Below are 23,765 nucleotides of genomic sequence, written 5' to 3' on the forward strand. Positions count from 1 at the left end.
CCAAAGCTAGTACTCATTTAGAGCTGGTTGAATTGGGACAATGGAGACGATGTGTCTTCAATTTCAATTTCAATTTATTTTCATTTATATAGCACCAAATTACAAACAGAGTTGCCTCAAGGCACTTCATACAAGTAAGGTCTAACCTTAATAACCCCCAGAGCAACAGTGGTAAGGAAAAACTCCCTCTGAGGAAGAAACCTCAAGCAGACCAGACTTAAAGGGGTGACCCTCTGCTTGGGCCATGCTTCAGACACAATTCACAGAAGAATTCACAAAACGAATATACAGGAAATGCTGTTGGTGCACAGGACAGGAGGGTCGCCAGCACAAATACAACTCCCATCGCTGGATGGAGCTGCACCTTAAACAAAGAAAAAACAGAATCAGGCATCAGAAAGACAAGAAATACTCTATAATTTGCCAGCATTAAACAACAAGAAAACCAGAAGAAACACTAAGGTGATTGCCAGCCACTAGCCCTAAGCTTCACTAAAAAATGCAGAATTTAGGTAAAGTTGAGGCTGAGGTATGCTCCATTTCCTAATAAAATTCAATAAAAGAGTAAAAAGCGTAACACAAAACTATACCAGTATGCTAGCCATACAAAAGGGAAAATAAGTGCATCTTAAGTCTGGACTTGAAAGTCTCCACAAAATTGGACTGTTTTATTGACGCAGGGAGATCATTCCACAGAACAGGGGCATGATAAGAGAAAGCTCTGTGACCTGCAGACTTCTTATTCACCCTTGGGACAGAAAGTAGTCCTGCACCCTGAGAACGCAAAGCCCGGGCCGGTACGTAAGGTTTAATTAGGTCAGCTAGGTAGGGAGGTGCCAGTCTGTGAACAGTGTTATAGACTAGTAGCAGAACCTTAAAATCTGATCTCACAGGGACAGGAAGCCAGTGAAGGGATGCCAAAATGGGTGTAATGTGGTCAAACTTTCTGCTTCATGTCAAAAGTCTGGTAGCAGCATTTTGAACCAATTGGAGAGCCCTAATGCTAGACTGCGGTAAACCAGAAAATAGAACATTGCAGTAGTCTAATCTAGAAGAGATAAACGCATGGATCAGGGTCTCAGCATCAGCCATAGACAGATATATTTCGGAGGTGGAAGAAAGCAGTCCTCGTAATATTTCTAATGTGGAGGTCAAAGGACAATATAGGATCAAAAATTACCCCAAGGTTCCTCACTTTGTCAGTGTGATGTATGACACATGAGCCGAGGCTGAGCGTTAACTGGTCAAATTGATGCCGATGTTTCACTGGACCAAGAACCATCATTTCAGTCTTATCAGAAGTTAAAAGTAGGAAGTTTCTAGACATCCAACTTCTCACTGATGCAAGGCAATCTTCTAAGGATTTATGTGAATGAGATTATCAGCAGTTATCGTCATGTATAACTGAGTATCATCAGCATATCAGTGAAAGGTAATCCCCAAACGCTGCAATATGTCCACAAGGGGTGCTACATAAAGGGAGAAAAGCAGGGGGCCTAAGACGGACCCCTGTGGAACCCCAAATTTCATGTCACTAAAGTTAGAGGTAGTGTTACTGTACAAAACACAGTGAGAACGACTGGTCAAGTATGACGTCAGCCAAGCAAGGGCACTCCCAGTAATCCCAAAATGATTTTCCAGACTATCAAGTAGAATATGATGATCCACGGTATCAAATGCAGCACTGAGATCTAACAGCACCAGAACCGTAGTGGTGTCCGAATCCATTGTAAGCAGAAGATCATTCACTACTTTAGTGAGAGCCGTCTCTGTGGAATGATATTTTCTAAAAGCAGACTGCAGTGGCTCAAAGAGATTATTCTCAGTTAGATAGTCCACGAGCTGCCGTGAAACCACTTTTTCCAGAATTTTAGAGAAAAATGATAGATTTGATATCAGCCGATAGTTTTTCAGTACACTAGGGTCAAGATTAGGTTCCTTATGTAATCGTTTAATGACTGCAGATTTGAAACATTTAGGAACAGATCCAGAAGTTAAAGAAAGATTAATCATTTCCAGCACAGTTGGCCCAAGAGTGGGCCACAGGTCCTTAAAGAGTTTTGTTGGTATAGGATCAAATAAACAGGTTCTGCTTTTTGTTGACGTTACGAGTTTCATCAGCATGCCGAGAGAGATACTCTCAAATTCTGTAAATCTAGGTAATACCTCAGTAGTGGCGCCCACCTCAATAGTAGGGTGAAGTGGCTGGGTTAAGGCATGCCGGGATATGTTTAACCTAATGTCTTCTATTTTCTTCTCAAAGTAATACAGGAAATCTTGCGCTGTAAAAGGAGAGCAAACTACAGGTGGTTGTCCATGAATAAGTGTTGCCACTGTGTTGAACAAGAACTTTGAGTTATGCTTGTTTTTGTTGATCAAATCAGGGTAGTAAATCTGCTTTGTAGCCAATAATGCATGCTTATAGTCTAAGATAGCATCACGCCATGAAAGGTGGAATACTTCTAATTTTGAACGACTCCATTTCCGTTCTAGACATCTTGCCTTATGCTTGAAGTCACGAAGGTAATCATTGAACCAAGATGACTGTGATTTGGGGGAGCGCTGTTTAACACAGGTGGTGCAATCATGTCGAGTGTAGTTTTTCAGCACTGAGTTTAAACTATCCACAAGTCTGTCAACTGATTGGTATTTGCCAAAAGTGAAGCTAAGACATCAGGCAGTCTAGCTTTGAGTTCAGTCTTAGTTGAGGAGTTAATGCATCGTTGTAGTGAGCAGTGTAATTCAAACTGGAGTGTCTTATCCACGGACACAGACAGATAACATGTCCAGCAATCAAATTCAAGTCTACATACTACAAATGTGTGGCTCTTGAGTCACATGTAGCTAAATTACTGTCTTCCTTATCTGTAATCATTTGCTCTCTAATGCTTGATAATGTGGATGAACCCTTTCCGCTAGCTGATGTTCATGCTCTGTTCTCCTGTGGACAAAAAATAATGACACCTGAGACTCAAGGCAACAGACAATAATAATAATAATATTAATAATAACAAAATCCTTATTCAAGTGTTATTTTGGTTCAAGAAGCAATCAAGAAGAGTCACATAAAGTTTTCACCCAAATCCGAAATACAAGGCAAGAGGGGAAAAAGAAGGACAAATGGCACAATAACTCAATCTCTCTTTGTTTCTTAGTGTCTGGAACATGTTCCAAAGTTCTAAAGCGCAGAGAAACTCTTGATTTTATTGTTACAATAACATCATGACAAATTGTTGTCATGACTACAGATGTTCCAAATCAGCTACTGTCGTTTCCCATGTATACAAATCCATGTCGATCTGAAGTGTCCCACAAACATCCCAACATCAAAAAACGCATATTGATGTGATACTGATATGATCTTCCCACTTGAACATTTTGTTTGTATGTCCCCTCTATTTGCACCAGTTCCCACCTTCCTTGTCTCGTGCTCCCTCTGACAGTTGATTTATTCCCTGTTCTGTTATCCCTAGACCACATGGCCCGGCAGTTTGCCCTAGTTCCACTCATCCAGAACCAATGTCATTCGGATCCAGTTAAATAAATGGCCCTATAAATTTTCTACAATAATAAGCCTGGGTGCTGCTGGAATGTGCAGAGGCTCGCTGAGGACGGAACAGGATGAGTACGGGTGAGAAATCAACGCAGCCCAGAGACCCAGACAGCCTGGACCAGTGTGAGAAAGATGTTGTGCTCCTGAGGAGTGTGGGGATGACATTTGCTCACTGGGAGCCACAGCATCAGTGGGTGTGCAGGAGAAAAAGGGGGTGGGCAGGGGGTTCGAGGCTCCTGTCTGTCTCCCTACCTGGAATGAGACCTCAGGGACACTTTAAATCAGCCCACCCAGAGACTGAGACAGCAGTAAGACTTCTGCCAGACCCAGCTAAATCAAGTGCCTTTGTGCATAGATGCACAGATGCTTTAGTACAAAATGCAAGCATACTATACGTGCACATGCGCCTGGAAGAGTGAGTTTGTGCAGTTAGATCCACATGAATTTGGGCAATGATACAATTGTAATTTTGCCTCTGTACGCAACCACTATGGGGTTAAAATGAAACAGTCAACATGATTGTAGTCTAGACTTTCAGCTTTAATTCAAGAGGTTGAACATAAAATGCTGCATCCAAATAAGATGAAGAGTGGAGGAAGTACAGCACTTTTTGTGTGGTCATCAATTATTTTAAGAAACAAAAGATAATGGGGCAGTTTTACCTTTACTGAGGTAAAGCACTGTTGGTTTGTTAGTAGTCAACTCAACTCTTGGAGCATGTGCTGGTGTCTCATGTCACCACGTCTCCAATACCGTGGAAGTTTTTCCTTACCACTGTTGCTCTGGGGTTAGTAAGGTTAGACCTTACTTGTGTGAAGCACCTTGAGGCATCTCTGTTGTGATTTGGCACTATATAAATTAAAATAAATTGAAATTGAAAAAACTGATTTTAATTGTGTATGGCAACCACCCAGGCAGATAACCTGTCCATCCCCACATCTCAAAAGTAAGCATCTGTCTGAAGTAGACACGTGAGGCACAGGCGTTCCCTTAGCTTTCTCCAGCCGCTGGGGTCCTCAACACTTAGGCACCTATGTACTGGATCCTGCACAGAGAAACACACCACATAGCTCAAATGTTGAAGTTGCACGTGATGCTCCTCATCTGAGCCTTCCTAAGTTCCCATTTGACACAGTAATTTCAGAGGTGCCCAGGGATCTTCAGAAGAGACCAGCTCTATCCAGTAGTCACCTTAGGTTATTGGTTAACCTCTAAGTCTCACAATCATACATTCAGACACAGCACCAACAAAAACACTAAAATCATTGGTTTTCACAACCCAACCCACCATCCAGTCCATTCAAGCACTGAAGGAGTGAGAACCAAGCGTCAACACTTGAGCCTGTACTTTGCACTGTATTTTGAACACAATCTGGAAGTGCAATTCCTTGCCTGGTCGCTTGAGGCTGGCTCCAAAATACTGCACATTCCCACAGTAGCCCATTTTAAAATGTCCAACTTTAGGGCAGAAATAAACATGTTTAGAGCTTGGTACAAGAAACAGTTTTGGTCTCTATAGATAGTTTCCTCCTCTACGACAACTGTATGGTGGGTGACTTTTTTTCTAACTTCTTAGTTTAAGATGTTCTAATCGCTAAAGTTCTGTATAACTGTGGGCGTGGTTGCTTTGAGTAACTCTGGCCGTGCTCAGTGGCGCCACCTCTTGTAGCCTCTGACCGTAACTCTGCTGTCTGTTGTGTCGTTACTGTGTCTGTTTGGAATATTATTGTTGTGCGGTGAAACGTTCTAACAGATCATCTAACATGTCTCTGTTGCAATATTCCTGCTGAGTTGAACTCTCATCTCATTTAATGTTGTGTGCTAATGGTGTTAGCACTTTTAGCAGCTGTCGGTAGGTCAAGTTAATGCATGATTACTGAGGAAATACAGAGCTCATAACTTGTACTGTCCACACCAATGTAAACTATTAGGAGAACGACTGCGCAGTCCCCAAAAGTATGATTTAATAAACACCCCAACGAAGGTTAGCCTGTTAGCTGGTGCTTTGGACTCAAAGAAAGGGGCGTGTTCAGGCTTTTTTTCATCACACACGGATCCACCCATGCTCCACCCCTTTATGCATGAATGAGTTCATCGTAAATAAGTGCAGGCGAGGCTTACAACATGGCAACGCCAAGACAAGGCATCATTCCGGCTTTTCTGGGTCTCTATAGAAAACCAGTGGATAACGTTACGCAGGGTTTGTCCAGAATATATACAGTCTATGGTCAGATCACATCCCTGACACAAACCAGTCTTCCACTCTGTTCAGCACTCACAGTATCTGTGTATAGGCTGGCTGGGATGTCCATCAGCATCTTGAGGATTTGACAAATTTTCAAGATGAATGCTTTATGAAAATCAACATGGGCAACAAAGAAGCACTGTCAATATTTACGCCTGTGTTATCTGAGCTATTACAATGTGGTCGATGGTTGACATCTTGGGCTTGAAACCCGACTGTTCCGGTTGACTCTTTGTTACTGTAGGAGGACCGTTCAAAAAGGAATGAACTGATTCCAATGAAACACAGTGGGTAGTCAGATCCAATTCTGAGTGACCACTTGACCTTTGACCTACATCTACAAAATGAAGCAACCGTTTTGCAACATGTGAACTCTGTCTGTTATTTTTCACTGTTTAGGGTCACATTCAGCCTGGTTACGATGCTGCTGATTTATCGGCCTGACTGCAGTTGGCGACTGGCACCACATGAGAAAAATGTCTGATCCCCACACCGTGTTGCCATTACGAGTCTCCGTGGGAAACCGGAAAGCTCAATATTATTGCTGCCATGGACAGAACGATGCCTTTATGGGTGAGGCGGCCTGGTGGCGAGGGTTTATTTGGGGTCCACGTGTTCCTTTCACACCATGGCTCACAAACAGAAATAATAAGACACACTGTGAGAGACTGGATCAAAGATCTCCATCATTAGTCTGTAGATTGTAAGGTTACGTACTACATGGCGCCCCCTGTCTTTGAGCCACCATTGTGCAAGTAACACTGAGCAGTGTAATACAAACTGGAGCTGAGTGACTGGCCCACTGTGCGATGCCGCTGACCCAAAACCCGTTTACTACCTTAAATTGCCAGCCCTGTGTGCAACCTCCACCCCTCTGCTACTCCACGCTCCCCATCACCAAACCGTCACCCTTCTGTCCGTCGCTTTCACAGAATGACAAATCACCCTCCGCTCCTTAAATGGAGCTGAGGCCCTGTTTGGCCTCGGTCTCTCTTGCAGGTTGCCTTGTCTACTTAGAAAAGGAATTCCTCATCTTGGAATGAGGCAGTGGAACTGCTCAGCTCAAAATGTTGTTCTCCCACCCCAGCACCACCACTACGTACACAAGAACCCCAGCTTATACCTTTCTGTTTATCAAATCGACGGGGAGAAAATAAACATTTTTTGAGCGTAATGTTGATGGATTGGCAGGAAATATGGAGGTCAACCACAGTGGAAAGGAATGAGCATTTATCACCACAGGGGAATGGACACAAATCATGTTTGTGTATGTTACATTCGCATCCCTGTTGCATGAAACAGTCTGCCTGAATGCTTAAACCCGCGGGTGTATGTGTTTGCACATCTTTGTGTGCAGGTCATGCTTGCATACCTGTTGCATGAATTGGTCTGTGTGCGTGCGCTTACCGTGTGAGCGTCTGGCTTGCATGCGAGGCAATAAATCCATCATTCCCCGCTGCGTTTACATACCACTTCACAGAGCTGTATGTCCAGTGTAAACAACGTTTATCACTTCATGCAAATGAGCCTGTAAAGCGTGTGGCCCTCACAAAGACCCTTTTCTCTCCCAGCACAACATTGTACCCGCGTGTTGAATCCGATACCCTAGATTACAGGCTCATTCCCAGGCATTGTGTGCAGCTTTACTCTCACTCACACTCGACTGTTGTTTGTTTCTTTCTCTTTTTGCTCTGTATGCACCACTCTGCATTTAATCATTAGTGATTGATCTCTGCTCCCCTCCACAGCATGTCTTTTTCCTGGTTCTCTCCCTCAGCCCAACCAGTCCCAGCAGAAGACTGCCCCTCCCTGAGCCTGGTTCTGCTGGAGGTTTCTTCCTGTTAAAAGGGAGTTTTTCCTTCCCACTGTAGCCAAGTGCTTGCTCACAGGGGTCGTTTTGACCGTTGGGGTTTTACATAATTATTGTATGGCCTTGCCTTACAATATAAAGCGCCTTGGGGCAACTGTTGTTGTGATTTGGCGCTATATAAAAAAAATTGATTGATTGAAATTGATTGATTGACTGTGGTTAATCCACGTGGTGTCCGTTTCTGGAGCCATTATTAGAGTTATGGCCAATACACGTCCACATAAATGTCACGTTTCAGCTCTGACAAGTCTCGTGCCACATACAGAAGAGACAAGATTTATCCTCTCTCCACCCTCAGCTACTCCTTTTTTACCTTCTCTATCCTTGTGGAACTTCTCTCTTCTTCCACCTGCATGCCTTCATGGAGGTAGCAATTTTCGCTGATTGTAGTCACTTGGTTCCAAAGAGACGATGCTGTGCACCTTTGCCCTCATGCGAAAATTACTGTTTTCTCTTCTGATGTGAATGCAACCTTTTATTGATCACCCTAATTGGATTCCACCAGGAGCTCCATGGTGCTGTAAGGCTGAAGAGTTCACAACAGCAGCACGTGTTGCTGTAATTTATGACTCAGAGCCTCACTGGGAGGTCGAGAGGATTTATAGGACAGTAATAAGCACTACCTTCTCAGCAGACCACATTACAAAACTATGAGAGACTGAAGAACATCAAACATACACTTATGCACAGTGTGTTGTTGAAAGAAGCACCCTTTCTTGTCACTGCACATCCATACTGTTTCGTGACATATGTCCTTTGTGAGCAGCCACAATCCCGTGCCCAGAGACTAACTCCTGATCTACTCATGCTGGACTTGCTGGACTGGTCAAAAGCAGAGAAAGGACCATGATCCTGACGTGCATGTTCTTTTTTTTAAGGTGCAAGGAAATTGGAGTACTTTGAAGAAACCTACACAGATACAGAGACAAAGTCCACACAGAAAGGAACTGGGCTTGCGTGGAATAGAATCCCAGACCTTCTCGCTGTGAGACTCCGTGCTAACCACTGAGCCACAGTGCTGCCCCATGCTATAATATGTTGCAGATTGTCTTGCGGCTGGAGAAGGCCAAGGGCATGTCCATGTCTCCCCTTGCTGCAGCAGATAGAGAGTTCCTTTTGTGAGGTGAGGTGGATTAGTTGGTTCTCTGAGTGGACGCCATACAGGCCCAGAGGTGGGTAATCTTGGCTTCAGTGAGTAAAAGTCCTGCAATGTATTGTTTCTATCTGTGCACCTAACAGGTGATTTTACTGATTAGCTCATCTATCTGCCTCAAGAGCTGAACTAATTAGAATCAGCTGGTTGAGTGAGTGGATGGAACAAATATGTGGTAGGACTTTTATAATGAAAATGGGACCTACTCACCTCTGTCCAGGACCAGGGTGGTTCCATGTGGTAGATGCAGCAACGCACTGCAGCAGGACATCATTCCTGACTAGAGACATTGACTGAAGTTCATGACATTGGGTCGCACCAATGTTCAAGCTTTACTAAGTAAGTTCTCATAGGCTCTGGGGCCCATCAGGCTGGTGCTGATCTCTGATTTCCGTGGTGGGAAAAAGACTCCCCCTTGTTGGGACGCTAGTCCATCGCTAGTTGCTTCCCAGCCAAGGCCAGTACCCATTTTACAGCTGGTTGGACTGTCTGATCCAAGGACACAGACAAGCATCAAGAGTGGGATTCAAACCTATGTCTACATATAGGCAGGCCAGCTCCATACCCACTAAGCTGCCTGCTCAAGCTTCCCTATCCCTTTGTAGAAGATAGTCACATTTTGAGCCCCCAGATACTTGTTTCTGGGTGACGGGAACTTTTTGAAGTACCCTCATTTAACAAAACAGCTTGCACACAAAAACAGGAGAGTTGATGAATTGCTGTTGTGGGTGAGAGTTTGCATATATTTACTTCCACCTCAAAGTTTCTATCTCCACAAAACCTGTTGCAATGATCAAATACATCAAGCCAGAGTACCCCAGGTGGGATCTGGGTGTTGATGGTTGGTAACTTTTTTACTTTCTTCATCAGGCTATGATGATGAAGACTTAGAGGAGATCTTCCATCCAGTGAGGTGACTTGTTTTGCCTGCATGAATGAGTTGGTATTTGTTCAGATTTAGTGTGTGTGTTCCTCTATCTGGCCGAGGCCATTCATTAGGGATAGATGAGCTCATGAGGGTGGATCTGACGGAGAGATTGCTGATTGTTCGGGCATGCGGTCCATTTCAAATCCGAGGTTAATCCCAGCCTTTCACACTGGAGAGCCTAGTTAACAGAAAGCATGGTGGGTGGGTGGCTGGGATAGGGTGGGGGGGCAGAGTGGGTGAAGGTTGAGGCATGTATACTACACATGTGAAATAGTTTTGCAGAGGTTTGTGTTTAATTTGTGTGGACTTACTGTATGAATGTCTGTAAAGCTTCACAAGACAAAGTCTGTGAATTTAGAGAGTTAATGTTGAAGGACTTGTTGTGCATTAGAGGTCTGATCATCCAGTCCAAATGAAAATTCTTTTAATGATTATTTCAGCAGTGGTTCAGTCTATCATCAATACTTTACTTTTTTATGCTTCCTACCAAATTTTCACATCAACAGTCATACATTTTACTTACCAGCAGCTGAAGCTTTAGAAGATTAGACACGAGGGACAGAAATATGACCTCAATGTTTTGTTATGCATCAGCTTTATAAAAGCTCCTACACTCCGTGCAAGTATGTGCATGTGGATGTTTTGGGTATGTATAGGTTTGAAGAGACGTGCATGCTTTTTTTGGTGATTTCTTAAGAAAAGTTATTGCCCCAGTGATCCGGATTTCCTGCTCAAAACTACAACTATTCAGTTGTAACAAACAGGAAAGGCCTCAAGGAAACTTTAGTTTGTCTGAAGCAGAGTCTATAAATTCAGATTAAAACTATGGAACCACAAAATCATTCAGCCTTTAAGAAGTTGGACAATCTTTAAAAAAGTACTGTAATTTGTTACATGTAAATTTATTACTATAATGATATTTAGAATTTAATGTTTCAACCAAATGGTGAATGTACTTTGAGACAAACTAATACATTTCAGAGTAAGTAATTATAGTTTTTTTTTTTTTTTTTTAGTATGTCTAAATTTCACTTTTTACAGTGCTGGAAGATGATTAATCACACTGTCAATGAAGGCTGCCAGTCATCCACATAGCACACATGTACAAGCTTTTGAAGAATCCATCACATGGTGATGGAGGTGGGGATGGGCCAGTTGATTTCCTAGGTGGTAGCCATCCAGAACCCAAGGCGCTTTCGTGGTGTGGTGGATGCGGCAACGTGCTGGCCCCAGTGCATGTTTCCCAGATCTGGATGCATGGCAAAACTGTTTCAAAATAAGAAGTCCAGTTGGTTTTCAGTAAACGTACCCATGTCCTTGTGCATTCCTCCAGTGGAACATGTTGCCACAGATGAAGCCATGCACAAAGAAATCAACAGTGACCTAAAATATAATTTGTTTTAATGTGATATTTTGTGCATTTACTAATTAAAACATGCTCTCTTCAGTGCATGATTGTTTTTAGGTACACTTAGCCATACACAGGCAACATGCACTGAAAATACACATGTGATTTAATGCATTATAAATCAGCAATTTAGAATTTTAAACACCCAGTTACTAAGAACATATTGTAACATGAGTATTATACATAAAAATTTAAGGACCTGCAGTGTTTCAGTTTGAAGACATAATGGGCTCCAAAGCACACACTAATTTGAAATACAATATCAAGTAATAACATGGGAAAAATTGAACAAAATGAAATCCTAATGAATAAAATGTTATGCAAACCTCTTTATATGAAATCTAATGACTTTTTCCCATGCACCCATCATGGCTTGCATACCATTTATGTGAGAGTGAAAGAGTGATTGAGTGTGTGAGTGAGTGAATCTACAGTCTTTCAGACACGGTAACCCCAAACCTAAGAATGCCAGCATCTTATTTGCCATGTCACATGTTGGTATGTAAGAGTTAATGTGATCACCTCTGATCAAAGATATTAGGGGTTCATACCAGTTTGAGGTATTATCGAAACACCGTTTAAGATGTCAGTAGGTGTACTGATATTCCCATACCTGTGTTTTAATATGTCAGTACTGGATGTGGTCAACTTTTTTGTGCGGCAGCACTGAGCGCTTTAAGTTTGAAAAAACAAAACAAAAAAACAGATATCAACAGTGCACGTAGTTTCACTGTGCTTCATAGCACGCTGCTGACTCAGCGAAAAAACAGCAGCACACCCGCAGTGGGTTCAGTAAACATATTTAATATATATGGCCTTTTTTCTAATATGCACAAAGTCTCTTTCTGAGGACGGTGCCTGTGAGAAAGTCTTCTTTCCTGTCAATCAGGTAAAGCTTTCTTCATTAATACACAAATTTTTCTTCTCATCATGCTTCCTTCCTGCTCACACAGACTGCAGGTGCATAGCCAGAGGAGCAACGGGACAGAACAACCCCCCTCCCCAAGATTCTTACAGTAAAGGTCCACTTACAAGACATTTGACACATTTTTTGCATATGATAACATTAATAATAATACGAACAACACCATTAATAATAATAATAATGATAATAATAATAATAATAATAATAATAATATGTACAATGTGGTACAATGATGGATCATAATACCGGTGTTGCAAACCGAACGGTCCGCCCCTAAAAATCAGTCCGCCTTTTGCATCTGCGCATGCGTCATTTCAGACCACAGCAGCACGTCTGAGACGGAGTCTCTTCACCCAAAGCGATCAAATGGATTAATGGAATTATTAACCATCAGATGATAAAGATAAAGCCTCTTAAATCATTCTAAAGTTACTTTTAAGCAGAAACGAGGCAAAATTCCGTGATGCGTTGAAATGTCCAATGCGCAGTGAACGCATCAGCTAAGAGCTTGTTTATCCGTGGTGCTCTGATCACTTCTGTCACCTTTTATGATGTACAAAAGCTTCAAATATCTGTCGCTGAGATATACAGTAGTGTTCAGTATGATAGTACTGAGATGTGACTAAAAAGATGAATCCAGGTTTGAGTATATTTCTTATTGTTACATGGGAAACAAGGTACCAGTAGATTCAGTAGATTCTCACAAATCCAACAAGACCAAGCATTCATGATATGCACACTAAGGCTATGACATTGGGCTATTAGTAAAAAAAAAGTAGAAAAGGGGGTGTTCACAATAATAGTAGTGTGGCATTCAGTCAGTGAGTTTGTCAAGTTTGTGGAACAAACAGGCGTGAATCAGGTGTCCCCTATGTAAGGATGAAGCCAGCACCTGTTGAACATGCTTTTCTCTTTGAAAGCCTGAGGAAAATGGGACGTTCAAGACATTGTTTAGAAGAACAGCATAGTTTGATTAAAAAGTTGATTGGAGAGGGGAAAACTTATACGCAGGTGCAAAGAATTATAGGCTGTTCATCTACAATGATCTCCAATGCTTTAAAATGGACAAAAAAAAAAAAAAAAAAAAACAGACGCGTGGAAGAAAACGGAAAACAACCACCAAAATGGATAGAAGAATAACCAGAATGGCAAAGGTTCACCCATTGATCAGCTCCAGGATGATCAAAGACAGTCTGGAGTTACCTGTAAGTGCTATGACAGTTAGAAGATGCCTGTGTGAAGCTGATTTATTTGCAAGAATCCTCCGCAAAGTCCCTCTGTTAAATAAAAGACATGTGCAGAAGAGGTTACAATTTGCCAAAGAACACATCAACTGACCTAAAGAGAAATGGAGGAATATTTTGTGGACTGATGAGGGTAAAATGATTCTTTTTGGGTCCAAGGTCTGCAGACAGTTTGTGAGATGACCCCCAAACTCTGAATTCAAGCCACAGTTCACAGTGAAGACAGTGAAGCATGGTGGTGCAAGCATCATGATATGGGCATGTTTCTCCTACTATGGTGTTGGGCCTATATATCGCATACCAGGTATCATGGATCAGTTTGGATATGTCAAAATACTTGAAGAGGTCATGTTGCCTTATGCTGAAGAGGACATGCCCTTGAATGGGTGTTTCAACAAGACAATGACCCCCAAGCACACTAGTAAACAAGCAAAATCTTGGTTCCAAACCAACAAAATTAATGCCTCGCAGATGTGAAGAAATCATGAAAAACTGTGGTTATACAACTAAATACTAGTTTAGTGATTCACAGGATTGCTAAAAATGCAGTTTGAACATAATAGTTTTGAGTTTGTAGCATCAACAGCAGATGCTACTATTATTGTGAACACCCCTTTTCTACTTTTTTTTTTACTAATAGCCCAATTTCAATCAATCAATCAATCAATCAATTTTTTTATATAGCGCCAAATCACAACAAACAGTTGCCCCAAGGCGCTTTATATTGTAAGGCAAGGCCATACAATAATTATGTAAAACCCCAACGGTCAAAACGACCCCCTGTGAGCAAGCACTTGGCTACAGTGGGAAGGAAAAACTCCCTTTTAACAGGAAGAAACCTCCAGCAGAACCAGGCTCAGGGAGGGGCAGTCTTCTGCTGGGACTGGTTGGGGCTGAGGGAGAGAACCAGGAAAAAGACATGCTGTGGAGGGGAGCAGAGATCGATCACTAATGATTAAATGCAGAGTGGTGCATACAGAGCAAAAAGAGAAAGAAACAGTGCATCATGGGAACCCAGCAGTCTACATCTATAGCAGCATAACTAAGGGATGGTTCAGGGTCACCTGATCCAGCCCTAACTATAAGCTTTAGCAAAAAGGAAAGTTTTAAGCCTAATCTTAAAAGTAGAGAGGGTGTCTGTCTCCCTGATCTGAATTGGGAGCTGGTTCCACAGGAGAGGAGCCTGAAAGCTGAAGGCTCTGCCTCCCATTCTACTCTTACAAACCCTAGGAACTACAAGTAAGCCTGCAGTCTGAGAGCGAAGCGCTCTATTGGGGTGATATGGTACTACGAGGTCCCTAAGATAAGATGGGACCTGATTATTCAAAACCTTATAAGTAAGAAGAAGAATTTTAAATTCTATTCTAGAATTAACAGGAAGCCAATGAAGAGAGGCCAATATGGGTGAGATATGCTCTCTCCTTCTAGTCCCCGTCACTACTCTAGCTGCAGCATTTGAATTAACTGAAGGCTTTTTACGGAACTTTTAGGACAACCTGATAATAATGAATTACAATAGTCCAGCCTAGAGGAAATAAATGCATGAATTAGTTTTTCAGCATCACTCTGAGACAAGACCTTTCTGATTTTAGAGATATTGCGTAAATGCAAAAAAGCAGTCCTACATATTTGTTTAATATGCGCTTTGAATGACATATCCTGATCAAAAATGACTCCAAGATTTCTCACAGTATTACTAGAGGTCAGGTAATGCCATCCAGAGTAAGGATCTGGTTAGACACCATGTTTCTAAGATTTGTGGGCCAAGTACAATAACTTCAGTTTTATCTGAGTTTAAAAGCAGGAAATTAGAGGTCATCCATGTCTTTATGTCTGTAAGACAATCCTGCAGTTTAGCTAATTGGTGTGTGTCCTCTGGCTTCATGGATAGATAAAGCTGGGTATCATCTGCGTAACAATGAAAATTTAAGCAATACGTCTAATAATACTGCCTAAGGGAAGCATGTATAAAGTGAATAAAATTGGTCCTAGCACAGAACCTTGTGGAACTCCATAATTAACTTTAGTCTGTGAAGAAGATTCCCCATTTACATGAACAAATTGTAATCTATTAGACAAATATGATTCAAAACCACCGCAGCGCAGTGCCTTTAATACCTATGGCAGCTCTAATCTCTGTAATAAAATTTTATGGTCAACAGTATCAAAAGCAGCACTGAGGTCTAACAGAACAAGCACAGAGATGAGTCCACTGTCCGAGGCCATAAGAAGATCATTTGTAACCTTCACTAATGCTGTTTCTGTACTATGATGAATTCTAAAACCTGACTGAAACTCTTCAAATAGACCATTCCTCTGCAGATGATCAGTTAGCTGTTTTACAACTACCCTTTCAAGAATTTTTGAGAGAAAAGGAAGGTTGGAGATTGGCCTATAATTAGCTAAGATAGCTGGGTCAAGTGATGGCTTTTTAAGTAATGGTTTAATTACTGCCACCTTAAAAGCCTGTGGTACATAGCCCAACTAACAAAGATAGATTGATCATATTTAAGATCGAAGCATTAAATAATGGTAGGGCTTCCTTGAGCAGCCTGGTAGGAATAGGGTCTAATAAACATGTTGATGGTTTGGATGAAGTAACTAATGAAAATAACTCAGACAGAACAATCGGAGAGAAAGAGTCTAACCAAATACCGGCATCACTGAAAGCAGCCAAAGATAACGATACATCTTTGGGATGGTTATGAGTAATTTTTTCTCTAATAGTTAAAATTTTGTTAGCAAAGAAAGTCATGAAGTCATTACTAGTTAAAGTTAATGGAATAATCAGCTCAATAGAATTTTGTAGAATTTTCCACGGTGTGGAGCCGAGTCTCCAATTCGCCCAGCCTGGCCTCCAAAGCTACGAATAAGCTACACTTATTACAAGTACCGTTACTGCTAAAGGAGGCCGAGGAATAACTAAACATTTCACACCCAGAGCAGAAAAGTGCGGGAGAGAGACAGGAGAAGCCGCCATGCTAACCGGCTAAGAGCTAGTAGCTACGCTAAGGCTAGCAGATTCCTAAAAACACGCAAAGTGAATAATGTGTAAATAATTTAGAGGTGATTCAGCAGAAGGAGTGCTTTAGTTAAGGCACGTAAAGATTACACTGGGAAACAAATCGTAATCTAGATAACTAGATCAATCTAACTGCGCAGATTAAACAGCTAACAGATACAGAAAAACACCGCTGTGCTCCGGAACAGGAAGTGATACAATACCGCAGTGAGAGCCAACCACCAGTAGAGGAGTATTTCATAGCCTTAAGAGTGTGCATATCATGAATGCTTGGTCTTGTTGGATTTGTGAGAATCTACTGAATCTACTGGTACCTTGTTTCCCATGTAACAATAAGAAATATACTCAAAACCTGGATTAATCTTTTTAGTCACATCTCACTACTATTATTCTGGACACTACTGTACGATGACTGGTGTGCAGTTTGAAGCAGAAACGAGGTAATAATCCGTGAACTGCGTCATCAGGGGGGACTGATGGTTTGGGGGACCATTCGGTCGGCAACACCGGGTTATTACAGAAGCAACAATAACAATCAAACCAGATTAGCTGCCAACAAAATATGCCCATCCACACTGAATTAAAAGAGAAACACGATGCATTATCTGTGTGTCAGTAGGCCTGTATGTTACTTGTTTATGTTGCATACATTTCTTGTCAATGTAATAACTTTTGAAAGAAGAAACAGTACGCAGTAATATTTGCAGAGTAAATATTGTTGTGTTAAATCAACTCTGTCATAGTGTTAAATCAAGTTATTCTACTCAAATAGAGTCATATATATAGGGGGCAGTGCAGTCTCGTCTGGGGGCGGGCGCTAAAGGGGTAAAATATGACGCATATGGCGTAATTTCTCTTCTCCTGGGGTACACACCACAGCACTTTCAGTGGGGTTTTGGGCAAATTACATGCAAACAAAGTGAAAATGCAAAGAAAAAGTGATGATGCGGTGGGAAAGTGGACACGTGCTGCGGTTTGTTTATGATCCGGAGCACAAATGTGTCGAGGCGGTTTTACAGGCGAGAGAATGGAGCTACTCTGGTTAGCTGTTTAGGCTAACACTTACCGACATGACGTCTCTAACCTCCTGGCCTGTTCTTCTCCACCGGGAACCAAAAAAAAAAAAAAAAAAAAAAACTTTTCGCAACTGCTTCGGTGATTGCAGCTGAAAACAAGACAGTACCCCATTTATCTGTGTGAACTGTGTATATATTAAATGGAGGTCCCCGTAAGTGGTCAAATCCCACAATATTCACACAAAACTACAGTCTCCTATAGTCTTGGCAGAGTGTATTTTACTCTGCAAAATTTACTGTGTTTGCATGAAATTTAATACGAGTTTCGAAGTAAAAACGTGCCTATGACAAGCTGAACAATCAGCACTTGAGAATGAGGTTGCCGTTGGAGCATCGGAATCAGAAAATTCCAGATTTTGGAAGTTGCATGATCCCCTTTTTAGCTTTAAATGTGGGAAGACAGGATGTGATCAAAAGACAATAAAGACAATATGAAAGTGTCATGACAAATAAAAGGTGGCAATGCGTTGACGTTTCACTTCAGAACTTTGTGTTGTGTATTTGTAATTCTGCTGCAGACGTCCTTTATGTACTGGAGGTACTGGATGTACAGGATATGATGAATCACCATGTGTGTATAGTTAAATATGCACATGCACATGTACACCTGCCAACATCCTCCTACTTTAATTGCATCCAACAGAAGGTGATATGTATATTTACAGTTTCAGAGCAAACACTGGCTTCACATATGCGTACAGTACATAACTCCTCTGACAGCTCGGGCGTAGCCTGCAGCCTTTGAACTGCCGTGTGTGTGTGTGTGTGTGTGTGTGTGTGTTACACAGCTGACAGGCCATTAAACCACCTTAAACAGCACGTATCCACTGGCATGCAGGTGTCAGAGGATTTGAGGCCACAGAAAGTCACAATGATTCCTGCTTTCCCACAGTTATTCATTTGTCTTTTTTTATAACGTGAAAATCCACTGAAAATAATGAAATCTTTCTTACGTTCCCACGTGCTACTTTCTTTTCCTGACTGATTGTTTTGCCCCACTTTTGTCAACAGAGAATTGCACAGGAAATGATGGTAATTAAGTAATATTGATGCTATTTGGATTTTTTTTCTTTACAGTGATCATTAGTCACATCCCGCTACAGTCGTTCATCATTGTACAGAGGAACACAAATCCAATCGCTTTGGGCTGGTTGCAGCAATGACTTCATTACAGATTGAGTTGCTGTCCTGAAACCTTGTTTCTCTGCGAGATGAGGTTCAACAGTTGGACTAAACTGTTCATCCGTCTTACATACACGCACTGGAATCACCACGGCGCTTACATATTCTTGACACGTAAGTATTAGGCCACGCATTAATTTGTGTTCAGCTGTGTGATTGCTGTAGACGCTTTTAAAAGAGACAAAATATCTTAAACAAGAGCAATCAGGGATTTCTGATGTCCACCAATCCGGGTCCAGATCACCCCCAAAATTCAGAGTCTTCCATGTCCTAATATCTATCTGTAGTGTAAATTTGGTGAGAATCCATGAAGTAGTTTTTATGTAATCCTTCAAAGCGTATATAAAGTGAAATCTTGATCCAGAATCCGGATCCAGATCTGGATCACCTCCAAAATTTCTTCTATCTGTGTTGAACATTTCGTCAAAATCCATGCAGTAGTTTTGACTTAATCCTGCTAACAGACAGACAGACAGACAGACAGACAGACAGACAGACAGACAAACAAATAATCGCCAATGATTTTATTACGTCCTTGGCGGACATAAGAAAGGACAGCAGATGACCTCTGGGTCAACTCCTGGGAGCTTCCAAGTTTCAAACTCCTCTGTGTTTATCGTGCATTGGACAAAACAGTCTGTCAGTTGACAGGTGCACAGATATTGTACAGCCTGGCTGCATTGTTTTGAGGACTCGTACACGCAAGGCAAGAAGCAAATTCAGGTGTAGACACCATTTGCATAGATGAGAGAAAATCATTTTCCCATTAATTTATCATCAAGTCAAATGGCCCATAATGCTCCCATAGTCATAGTAAACTATATTTTAGGCTAATTTAGTAAAATAAATAAATAAATGAAAGTTAACAACAACCAAAGCTTGAAAAAAATTCAAGTCAGATCGTACATTGTTAAAAAATTGACTAATGTTGTTGTGTATAGTTGTATCAAGCTGTAATATCAGTGGAACCACTGATGGAAATTAAAACTCTGTTGTTGATCTAACCATGCAGGACATTATGGCATTTTTTTTGAACACTCTATACACTGGTTAAATTAGGATTAGGTGTGCACAAAAAAACCCAAAAAAACAAAAAAGTAGTAAATCATGAAACTGAAAAGTCTCCACAATAATTTACAGTTACACATTCTAAAAGATAATTAATAAGTACTGCAGCCCGAAGGCCTCAGAATAACCCTGAAGGCAAACCAAACAAGCAGGAGATACTTGATGATTATTTATAATTTTAATGTTAGGTGGAGGTTTAGTCAAATTTAATCTTGATTTATGAAGCTCATGTGACATTTCAATTGGGCTTTTTCATCTAATGCAGGCACTCAAATTGCATTAAAATGATGCCCCCCCCCCCCCCCCCCCACAGGTCAATGGTGGAAGTTGCCTTCTTCATCCTGTTCTTCACATTTCAAGACCAAAACATGTGCAGAACATGTTGTAAGATTTCAATTTTGTTTGGCAACTCTCGTCTACTTAAGGGGTACATTATGATTCAAATGCACAAAGATCAGAGGTGAAATGGATATTTTTTGCGGCAAATACTAAAGTAAGTTTGTATTTGCGATGCATGAAACATAATGACTACAAACAGCGCCACTGACTGACGGTAAGCTGTGGATCATGAGCCTCAGAGAGCTTTGTCGTATGACAGGTGTCCCATTCAGCACTTTGTATCCAAAGCTTGTGCACATGGACGCCTCAGCTCAAGCACAAACCCTCAGCTCTATTCACACAGGTTGAGATGTATATGAATGCTTTGACTGCCATCTGTTCAAACAGTGTGATGATCTGTAATGTGATGGAAGTTATATTCTGGGAGTGTTCAGGTCTAATGATTGGTTAGTGGATAAAAAGTAATGCAAAGAACACCTGACTTCACTGATCACCTTCTTGACATATTAATGCTTTCACTATTGTTTGACACTGTATATTTCATTTCAGGAAATAGTCTACATGCCGATAACTGCTGGTAATCTCGTTCACATAAAATCCTTAGAAGATTGCCTTGCAGCAGTGAGAGGTTGGATGTCTAGAAACCTCCTACTTTTAAACTCTGATAAGACTGAAATGATGGTTCTTGGTCCAGTGAAACATCGGCATCAATTTTACCAGTTAACGCTCAGCCTCGGCTCGTGTGTCATACATCACACTGACAAAGTGAGGAACCTTGGGGTAATTTTTGATCCTTCATTGTCCTTTGGCCTCCACATTAGAAATATTACTAGGACTGCTTTCTTCCACCTGCGAAATATAGCGAAGATTCATCCCATCCTGTCTATGGCTGATGCTGAGACCCTGATCCATGTGTTTATCTCTTCTAAATTGGACTACTGCAATGTTCTATTTTCTGGTTTACCGCAGTCTAGCATTAGGGGTCTCTAATTGGTTCAAAATGCTGCAGCCAGACTTTTGACACGAAGCAGAAACTTCCACCACATTACACCCATTTTGGCATCCCTTCACTGGCTTCCTGTCCCAGTGAGATCAGATTTTAAGGTTCTGCACCTCCCTACCTAGCTGACCTAATTAAACCTTATGTACCGGCCCGGGCTTTATGTTCTCAGGGTGCAGGACTACTTTGTGTCCCTCGGGTGAATAAGAAGTCTGCGGGTCACAGAGCTTTCTCTTATCGTGCCTCTGTTCTGTGGAATGATCTCCCTGCGTCAATAAAACAGTCAGATTCTGTGGAGATTTTCAAGTCCAGACTTAAGACGCACTTATTTTCCCTTTCATATGGCTAGCATACTGGTACAGTTTTGTTTTACGCTTTTTACTCTTTTAATTCATGTTATTAGTAATTGGAGTGGGCCGCAGCCTCAACTTTACCTAAATTCTGGGTCTTTTAGTGAAGTTTAGTCTAGCGGCCGGCGATCACCTTAGTATTTCTCTGTTTTTCTTGTTGTTTAATGCTGGGAAATTATACAGTATTTTTTTGTCTTTCTGATGCCTGATTCTGTTTTTTCTCTCTGTTTAAGGTGCAGCTCCATCCAGAGATGGGAGTTGTATTCATGTTGGTGACGCTCCTGTCCTGTGCACCAATAGCATTTCTTGTATATTCGTCCATGAATTGTTCTGTGAATTGTTCTGTAATTTATGTTTGTAGCATGGCCCAAGCAGAGGGTCACCCCTTTGAGTCTGGTCTACTTGAGGTTTCTTCCTCAGAGGGAGTTTTTCCTTACCACTGTTGCTCTGGGGGTTGTTAAGGTTAGACGTTACCTGTGTGAAGCGCTTTGAGGCAACTCTGTTGTGATTTGGCGCTATATAAATGAAAATAAGTAAAAAATAAATAAAAAAGATTATTTTGAACATCACTTTCAGAAGAAAGGCAATAACATGACCAAGCTCCAACCTGCAGTGCCAAAAAAATGAAGTCAATGTGGAAGTGGCAACTTGCAGCTCCTTGAGTGGCTGTTTGAGGATGGCTGCAAAAGTGAGTCACTCTCCACTGAACCCTATATTAAATTGTCAACTTTACTGCAGAAATAAATGTTTGCAGCATGGTGCGGAAATCGGTTTTGGTCTTTGGTATAGCTAGTTTCTTTGTTCATGACAACACTATGGAAGGAAGGACTGTTTAAAATAACTCATCAGTTTAACTTATGAATAACTTTGGATGCAGTCACTTTGAGCATGTTTGAGGTCCTGCAGACGCTGTACCATACTGTAATGTGAAAAGATTTATGCTTCTATCCTCACCTACGGTCATAAGCTTTGGGTAATTACCAGAATAACAAGGTCACAGATACAAGTGGCAGAATTTAGGTTGCTCTGTTACCAAAGACATGGGATATGCTGGAGTAATTACAGTATGTTTCCCAGTTGGTTTGGGACACTTCAGGATCTCCCAGGAAAAGTTAGATGATTTGGCTGAGGATAGGAAAGCGTGCAATGAGCTACTTCGTATGCTGCCACTGCAACCTGGACCCGGATAAGTGGCAGAAAATGAATGAATGACTCAAATAATTTATATGTTAGGACTGTAAGCACTTATTATCAGGTATCAACAGCTTAGTGATATTAGCTCGATGTTAGGTACGCCACAGTTACTGTGGCAGTGTACCAGCCATAATTTTTAATACTTGAACCCAAGCCACTTATTAGCCACAAAAACAACAACAACAACAACAAAAATGCATTAATAAAAACCTGAACCAAGATTAGTCTGTTAGCCTTAGCTTGTATGGTAACTCGGAGATGGAGGGCTTCATTTGTCCCACCTAGGTCACAATGGTCTTAGTCACACTTCACCTATTTATGGAGTCAAGCACTGTCAAGACAGTAACATTTAGAACCACTTCATTTAAGCTTCAAACCAACTTTTGGTTTAAAATTATGGGTGATGTCATGCAGGCTTTTCCCACCACATATACAGACTATGTATTTGTCACAAGGCAAACCAGGAGCGAACTGCTGATTATAATGTATCACCTCTGCATACATGACTGCAAAGAGACACTATGCAGATTTGGAACAGAACACATTGAAAACTACAGTAGATTAACAAACATAACCAGCCTTACAAAGAAACGGTACAGGCTGCCAGCATAGCAGCTGCGTATCAGGTGTGACAAGACACACAGTACTTGGCACATCACAAAGTCTGTACATGTACTTATTTACTCTGCCAAAACCTGTCTTACCTTTTGTGTTGGCCAACTGACTAACAAAAGTGAAAGAATTGCTTTGATCTAATCGCCTCAGCAGCAGGATGGAGCTGTTGTGTCCAGAGGTCTCAATGTGCACAGTGAGTTTGATCTACAGTACTCACTCTGAGCCAAATCGTTGGAGATGTGGTGGCCTGGAGGTTGGAGAGGTGAGCTTGTGACCAGAAGGTCCTTGGTTTGTTTACCCATTAGATAGACAACGAAGGTGTCCTTGAGGAAGTCAAGGTACAAAATCCCCAAAGTTGCTCCCAGGATGGATTTAAGCACCTTGCATGGCAGCACGCTGATATTGGCGTTGATGGTTGAATGTGAAGGCATCACTGGAAACTTGCTTTGAATGTCTAGAAAAGTGCTGCAGAAATGCAGGCCATGACCACTGATTTGTAACCAAAGTCCAACTACAATCTCATGCTGCGTTTACACATAGGCAGGACGCATTACGAATGTCATATTTGTCTCCCAGGAAAAGTTAGATGATTT

At 41.5% G+C, this 23,765-nt stretch overlaps 1 long non-coding RNA gene across 1 annotated transcript; it reads left to right on the top strand.

Moving 5' to 3' along the window:
* The first annotated feature begins 213 nt into the window (after window positions 1-213).
* Window positions 214-22,573, top strand: LOC117509863. The gene is made up of 3 exons (XR_004560575.1): window positions 214-225; window positions 18,599-18,603; window positions 22,494-22,573. It is a non-coding gene; the product is annotated as an uncharacterized LOC117509863 (long non-coding RNA).
* Window positions 22,574-23,765: the final 1,192 nt, after the last annotated feature.

This window comes from Thalassophryne amazonica, chromosome 5 (genome assembly GCF_902500255.1).
Source record: "Thalassophryne amazonica chromosome 5, fThaAma1.1, whole genome shotgun sequence".
Classification (NCBI taxonomy): Eukaryota; Metazoa; Chordata; class Actinopteri; order Batrachoidiformes; family Batrachoididae; genus Thalassophryne; species Thalassophryne amazonica.